The sequence below is a fragment of the Oncorhynchus nerka genome, unplaced genomic scaffold (genome assembly GCF_034236695.1).
Source record: "Oncorhynchus nerka isolate Pitt River unplaced genomic scaffold, Oner_Uvic_2.0 unplaced_scaffold_4070, whole genome shotgun sequence".
Lineage (NCBI taxonomy): Eukaryota > Metazoa > Chordata > Actinopteri > Salmoniformes > Salmonidae > Oncorhynchus > Oncorhynchus nerka.
Window position 1 is genome coordinate 9,568 of NW_027037226.1, and position 8,338 is coordinate 17,905.

Here is an 8,338-nt window from a genome sequence, read left to right on the forward strand (position 1 = left end):
ATATCAGAGTTGTATCAGAGTTGTATCAGTTATATCAGAGTTGTATCAGTTATATCAGAGTTGTATCAGTTATATCAGAGTTGTATCAGAGTTATATCAGAGTTGTATCAGAGTTGTATCAGAGTTGTATCAGAGTTATATCAGAGTTGTATCAGTTATATCAGAGTTGTATCAGAGTTGTATCAGAGTTGTATCAGAGTTGTATCAGAGTTGTATCAGTTATATCAGAGTTATATCGAGAGTTATATCAGAGTTGTATCAGTTATATCAGAGTTGTATCAGAGTTGTATCAGAGTTGTCAGAGTTGTATAGTTGTATAGAGTTATATCAGAGTTGTATCGAGTTATATCAGAGTTGTATCAGTTGTATCAGAGTTATATCAGAGTTGTATCAGTTATATCAGAGTTGTATCAGAGTTGAGTTGTGTCAGAGTTGTATCAGAGATTATATCAAGTTATATCAGAGTTGATCAGTTATATCAGAGTTGTATCAGAGTTGTATCAGAGTTGTATCAGAGAGTTGTATCCAAGAGTTGTATCAAGTTGTATCAGAGTTGTATCAGTTATATCAGAGTTGTATCAGTTATATCAGAGTTATATCAAGAGTTATCCAGTTATATCAGAGTTATCAGTTATATCAAGTTATATCAAGGGTTATATCAGAGTTGTATCAGAGTTATATCAGAAGTTATATCAGAGTTATATCAGAGTTGTATCAGTTATATCAGAGTTGTATCAGAGTTGTATCAGAGTTGTATCAGAGTTGTATCAGAGTTGTATCAGTTATATCAGAGTTGTATCAGAGTTATATCAGAGTTGTATCAGTTGTATCAGAGTTATATCAGAGTTGTATCAGTTATATCAGAGTTGTATCAGAGTTGTATCAGAGTTGTGTCAGAGTTGTATCAGAGTTATATCAGAGTTATATCAGAGTTATATCAGAGTTGTATCAGAGTTGTATCAGAGTTGTATCAGAGTTGTATCAGAGTTGTATCAGAGTTGTATCAGAGTTGTATCAGTTATATCAGAGTTGTATCAGTTATATCAGAGTTATATCAGAGTTGTATCAGTTATATCAGAGTTGTATCAGTTATATCAGAGTTATATCAGAGTTATATCAGAGTTGTATCAGAGTTATATCAGAGTTATATCAGAGTTATATCAGAGTTGTATCAGAGTTGTATCAGAGTTGTATCAGAGTTATATCAGAGTTATATCAGAGTTGTATCAGTTATATCAGAGTTGTATCAGAGTTGTATCAGAGTTGTATCAGAGTTGTATCAGAGTTGTATCAGTTATATCAGAGTTGTATCAGTTATATCAGAGTTATATCAGAGTTATATCAGAGTTATATCAGAGTTATATCAGAGTTATATCAGAGTTGTATCAGTTATATCAGAGTTATATCAGAGTTGTATCAGAGTTATATCAGAGTTGTATCAGTTATCAGAGTTGTATCAGTTGTATCAGAGTTATATCAGAGTTATATCAGAGTTTTATCAGAGTTATATCAGAGTTATATCAGAGTTATATCAGAGTTATATCAGAGTTGTATCAGTTATATCAGAGTTATATCAGAGTTATATCAGAGTTGTATCAGAGTTATATCAGTTATATCAGAGTTGTATCAGAGTTATATCAGAGTTATATCAGAGTTATATCAGAGTTATATCAGAGTTGTATCAGTTATATCAGTTATATCAGAGTTATATCAGAGTTGTATCAGAGTTGTATCAGAGTTGTATCAGAGTTGTATCAGAGTTGTATCAGAGTTGTATCAGAGTTGTATCAGAGTTGTATCAGAGTTATATCAGAGTTATATCAGAGTTATATCAGAGTTGTATCAGTTATATCAGAGTTGTATCAGAGTTGTATCAGAGTTGTGTCAGAGTTGTATCAGAGTTATATCAGAGTTATATCAGAGTTATATCAGAGTTGTATCAGAGTTGTATCAGAGTTGTATCAGAGTTGTATCAGAGTTGTATCAGTTATATCAGAGTTGTATCAGTTATATCAGAGTTATATCAGAGTTGTATCAGTTATATCAGAGTTGTATCAGTTATATCAGAGTTATATCAGAGTTATATCAGAGTTATATCAGAGTTGTATCAGTTATATCAGAGTTGTGTCAGAGTTGTATCAGAGTTGTATCAGTTATATCAGAGTTGTGTCAGAGTTGTATCAGAGTTGTATCAGAGTTGTATCAGAGTTGTATCAGAGTTGTATCAGTTATATCAGAGTTGTGTCAGAGTTGTATCAGAGTTGTATCAGAGTTATATCAGAGTTGTATCAGTTATATCAGAGTTGTATCAGAGTTGTATCAGAGTTGTATCAGTTATATCAGAGTTGTATCAGTTATATCAGAGTTATATCAGAGTTGTATCAGTTATATCAGAGTTATATCAGAGTTATATCAGAGTTATATCAGAGTTGTATCAGAGTTGTATCAGAGTTGTATCAGTTATATCAGAGTTGTATCAGAGTTGTATCAGAGTTGTATCAGTTATATCAGAGTTGTATCAGAGTTGTATCAGAGTTGTATCAGTTATATCAGAGTTGTATCAGAGTTGTATCAGTTATATCAGAGTTATATCAGAGTTGTATCAGTTATATCAGAGTTATATCAGAGTTATATCAGAGTTGTATCAGAGTTGTATCAGAGTTGTATCAGTTATATCAGAGTTGTGTCAGAGTTGTATCAGTTATATCAGAGTTGTATCAGAGTTATATCAGAGTTGTATCAGAGTTATATCAGAGTTATATCAGAGTTGTATCAGAGTTGTATCAGAGTTGTATCAGTTATATCAGAGTTATATCAGAGTTGTATCAGAGTTGTATCAGTTATATCAGAGTTGTATCAGTTATATCAGAGTTGTATCAGAGTTGTATCAGTTATATCAGAGTTGTATCAGTTATATCAGAGTTATATCAGAGTTATATCAGAGTTATATCAGAGTTATATCAGAGTTGTATCAGAGTTGTATCAGAGTTGTATCAGTTATATCAGAGTTGTATCAGAGTTGTATCAGAGTTATATCAGAGTTATATCAGAGTTGTATCAGTTATATCAGAGTTGTATCAGAGTTGTATCAGAGTTGTATCAGTTATATCAGAGTTGTATCAGTTATATCAGAGTTGTATCAGAGTTGTATCAGTTATATCAGAGTTATATCAGAGTTGTATCAGTTATATCAGAGTTATATCAGAGTTATATCAGAGTTATATCAGAGTTATATCAGAGTTGTATCAGAGTTGTATCAGAGTTGTATCAGTTATATCAGAGTTGTATCAGAGTTGTATCAGTTATATCAGAGTTATATCAGAGTTGTATCAGTTATATCAGAGTTATATCAGAGTTATATCAGAGTTATATCAGAGTTATATCAGTTATATCAGTTATATCAGAGTTATATCAGAGTTGTATCAGAGTTGTATCAGAGTTGTATCAGAGTTGTATCAGAGTTGTATCAGAGTTATATCAGAGTTATATCAGAGTTGTATCAGAGTTGTATCAGAGTTGTATCAGAGTTGTATCAGTTATATCAGAGTTGTAACAGTTATATCAGAGTTGTATCAGAGTTGTATCAGTTATATCAGAGTTATATCAGAGTTGTATCAGTTATATCAGAGTTATATCAGAGTTATATCAGAGTTATATCAGAGTTATATCAGAGTTGTATCAGAGTTGTATCAGAGTTGTATCAGTTATATCAGAGTTGTATCAGAGTTGTATCAGTTATATCAGAGTTATATCAGAGTTGTATCAGTTATATCAGAGTTATATCAGAGTTATATCAGAGTTATATCAGAGTTATATCAGTTATATCAGAGTTATATCAGAGTTATATCAGAGTTGTATCAGAGTTGTATCAGAGTTGTATCAGAGTTGTATCAGAGTTGTATCAGAGTTATATCAGAGTTATATCAGAGTTGTATCAGAGTTGTATCAGAGTTGTATCAGAGTTGTATCAGAGTTGTATCAGAGTTGTATCAGAGTTGTATCAGTTATATCAGAGTTGTATCAGTTATATCAGAGTTGTATCGTTGTAAACTCAGTGTGTGTTCTCTGTGGTGTGTGTGTGTGTATAGGTGATGCCGGATAGGTGTGTGTGTATTCTGTAAACTCAGTGTGTGTTCTCTGTGGTGTGTGTGTGTAGGTGATGCTGAATAAGGGTGTGTGTTTTCTGCAAACTCTGTGTTCTCGTGTGTAGGGTGATGGACAGGTGTGTGTATTGTGTAACTCAGTGTGTTGTCTGTGGTGTGTGTAGGTGATGCTGATAGGTGTGTGTATTGTGTAACTCAGTGTGTTGTCTGTGGTGTGTGTGTGTAGGTGATGCTGGATAGGGGTGTGTATTGTGTAATCTCAGTGTGTTCTCTGGGTGTTTAGGTGATGCTGGTTAGGGTGTGTGTGAGTGATGCTGGATAGGTGTGTGTGTATTGTGTAATCAGTCTGTTGTCTAGGGTGTGTGTTTAGGTGATGCTGGATAGGGGTGTGTGTATTGTGTAATATCAGTGTGTTCTCTGTGGTGTGTGTAGGTGATGCTGGATAGGTGTGTGTTTAGGGTGATGCTGGATAGGGGTGTGTATTGTGTAATCTCAGTGTGTTGTCTGGTGTGTGTAGGTGATGCTGGATAGGTGTGTGTATTGTGTAATCTCAGTGTGTTCTCTGGTGTGTGTTTGGGTGATGCTGGTTAGGGGTGTGTAGGTGATGCTGGATAGGTGTGTGTGTATTGTGTAATCTCAGTCTGTTGTCTGTGGTGTGTGTTTAGGTGATGCTGGATAGGGGTGTGTGTATTGTGTAATATCAGTGTGTTCTCTGTGGTGTGTGTAGGTGATGCTGGATAGGTGTGTGTATTGTGTAATCTCAGTGTGTTGTCTGGTTTGTGTGTAGGTGATGCTGGATAGGTGTGTGTGTAGGTGATGCTGGATAGGTGTGTGTGTATTGTGTAATCTCAGTGTGTTGTCTGTGGTGTGTGTAGGTGATGCTGGATAGGGGTGTGTGTATTGTGTAATCTCAGTGTGTTGTCTGTGGTGTGTGTAGGTGATGCTGGATAGGGGTGTGTGTATTGTGTAATCTGTGTGTTGTCTGGTGTGTGTGTATTGTGTAATCTCAGTGTGTGTTGTCTGTGGTGTGTGTAGGTGATGCTGGATAGGGGTGTGTGTATTGTGTAATCTCAGTGTGTTCTCTGGTGTGTGTAGGTGATGCTGGATAGGGGTGTGTGTATTGTGTAATCTCAGTGTGTTGTCTGGTGTGTGTAGGTGATGCTGGAACAGATGCAGGGTCTGATGCATCTGGAGTTGTTGTAATGACTTCACGGAGGCGGTCTGTGGTCCAGCCTGAACGCACGGCTCACCTCGCTCAGCGTCAGCGACTGTATCCAACGTGCAGCAGACGACGCCATTGCTGCCATCTCACAGCTACTGCCCAACCTGTCAGAGCTCAGCCTGCAGGCCTACCACGTAACCGACACAGCCATGGCTTACTTCACAGCCAAACAGGTAGGTTACAATCCTACACACTTATAGAGAGCACACAGGTACTGCCCAACCTGTCAGAGCTCAGCCTGCAGGCCTACCACGTAACCGACACAGCCACAGCCAAACAGGTAGGTTGCAATGCCAATAGAGCACACAGGTACTGCCCAACCTGTTCAGCCTGCAGGCCTACCACGTAACCGCACAGCCAACAGCCAAACAGGTAGGTTACAATCCTACACTGTTATAGAGAGCACACAGGTACTGCCCAACCTGTCAGAGCTCAGCCTGCAGGCCTACCACACCCGACACAGCCATGGCTTACTTCACAGCCAAACAGGTAGGTTAAAATCCTACACTGTTATAGAGAGCACACAGGTACTGCCTCCAACCTGTCAGAGCTCAGCCTGCAGGCCTACCACGTAACCGACACAGCCATGGCTTACTTCACAGCCAAAACAGGTAGGTTACAATCCTACACTGTTATAGAGAGCACACAGCTACTGCCCAACCTGTCAGAGCTCAGCCTGCAGGCCTACCACGAACCGACACAGCCATGGCTTACTTACAGCCAAACAGGTAGGTTACAATCCTACACACTTATAGAGAGCACGCAGGTACTGGTACACACACACGTCTTCCTTCCCCTCCCCGTCTCTCTGTAGGCCCGCAGATCAGTTCCCCCTACCAGCCGGGAGGGGCCCCATTGATCATAAATGTCATGTAAAACATTTTGTAGAATTGCATGAAATTAGTTATAAAATTGGAAAGTCTTCTCTCTCCGCTCCCGTGGCAAAATGTGTAGAACTGAGTTCAGATTACTGTGGTCCTCTCATGATGAGTTCAGATTACCCTGGTCCTCTCATGGTGAGTTCAGATTACTGTGGTCCTCTCATGATGAGTTCAAGATTACTGTGGTCCTCTCATGATGAGTCAGATTAGTCATGATGAGTTCAGATTACTGTGGTCCTCTCATGGTGAGTTCAGATTACTGTGGTCCTCTCATGATGAGTTCAGATTACTGTGGTCCTCTCATGATGAGTTCAGATTACTGTGGTCCTCTCATGATGAGTTCAGATTACTGTGGTCCTCTCTTGATGAGTTCAGATTACTGTGGTCCTCTCATGATGAGTTCAGATTACTGTGGTCCTCTCATGGTGAGTTCAGATTACTGTGGTCCTCTCTTGATGAGTTCAGATTACTGTGGTCCTCTCATGATGAGTTCAGATTACCGTGGTCCTCTCATGATGAGTTCAGATTACCGTGGTCCTCTCATGATGAGTTCAGATTACCGTGGTCCTCTCATGATGAGTTCAGATTACCGTGGTCCTCTCATGATGAGTTCAGATTACTGTGGTCCTCTCATGATGAGTTCATTAAGATGAGTTATATAATCCTAAACCTCATTCTCTCTCTCCTCTCTCTCAGATTCTCTCTCTCTCTCTCTCTCTCTCTCTCTCTCTCTCTAATCTCTCTCTCTCTCTCTCTCCCTCCCCCTCAGGGCTACACCACTCACACACTGCGTCTCCACTCGTGTTGGGAGATCACCAACCATGGGTGTGGTTAACATGGTCACAGCCTGCCCAACCTCACGGCTCTGAGCCTGTCAGGCTGCTCTAAAATCACTGATGACGGGGTGGAGCTGGTAGCAGAGAACCTGAGGAAGCGGAGCCTGACCCCTCCTGGTGCCCACGCATCACTGACATGGCCCTGGAGTACATCGCCAGATCTCCACAAACCAGAGGAGCTGGTACTGGACAGGTGAGAGTGGAATATAGTAGAGTAGAGTACAGTATAGTAGGGTGTAGTATAGTAGTGTGGAGTATAGCATGTAGTAGTATAGTGTGTGTGGTGGGGTCTGGGATCTACTGAGTACAGGTCTATACTACCTTATTTCAGAAAGAAAACCAGTATAGTATGAAAAGTATCATTATGGTCACTCTTCTCTGTCTCCCCATCTCTCTCCCTCTCTCTCTCTCCCCCCCCTCTCTCTCCCTCACTCCCCTCTCTCTCTCTCTCTTTCTCCCTCAGCTCTCTCCCTCTCCAGATGTGAGGATTACAGATACAGGTCTAGGTTACCTGTCCACCATGTCTTCTTTGAGGAGTCTCTACCTGCGCTGGTGCTGTCAGGTACAGTACACACTCAGACCCTCACACCAGGGATCATCAACTAGATTCAGACAGGAACATAATTACAAATCATTTGTAGACTGCAAATTGACCTCAAGAAGCCCAAACAGATATATAATATTGAACTAAAACACAATCATTTCAAACCTTTGTATGAATCACATACACTTAGTTGCCAGTTTATTAGTACCTGGTCAGGACGCTTTGCTTCCAGAACAGCCTGAATTCTTTGGGGAATGGAAACGTTGCTCAATTGGTATCATTTCAAACCTTTGTAAGAATCACATACACTTAGTGGCCAGTTTATTAGGTATACCCATCTAGTACCTAGTCGACCCTTTGCTTTCAGAACAGCCTGAATTCTTTGGGAATGGAAACGCGGCTCAATTGGTATCATTTCAAACCTTTGTAAGAATCAGCAAGACTAGTGGCCAGTTTATTAGGTATACCCATCTAGTACCTAGTCGACCTTTGCTTTCAGAACAGCCTGAATTCTTTGGGGAATGGAAACGTTACCAATTGGTATCATTTTTGTCCTTGTAAGAATCACATACATACTTAGTGGCCAGTTTATTAGGTATACCCATCTAGTACCTAGTCGGACCCTTTGCTTTCAGAACAGCCTGAGTTCTTCGGGAATGGAAACGTTGCTCAATTGGTATCAAGGGACCTGTGCGCCAGTAAAACATTCCCCACACCAGTACACCACCACCAGCCTGTACCATCGACACCAG

General features: G+C 39.7%; 1 pseudogene; it reads left to right on the plus strand.

Moving 5' to 3' along the window:
• The first annotated feature begins 4,210 nt into the window (after positions 1 to 4,210).
• On the plus strand, positions 4,211 to 7,604 carry LOC135566594 (F-box/LRR-repeat protein 16-like; annotated as a pseudogene).
• The last annotated feature ends 734 nt before the right edge of the window (positions 7,605 to 8,338 follow it).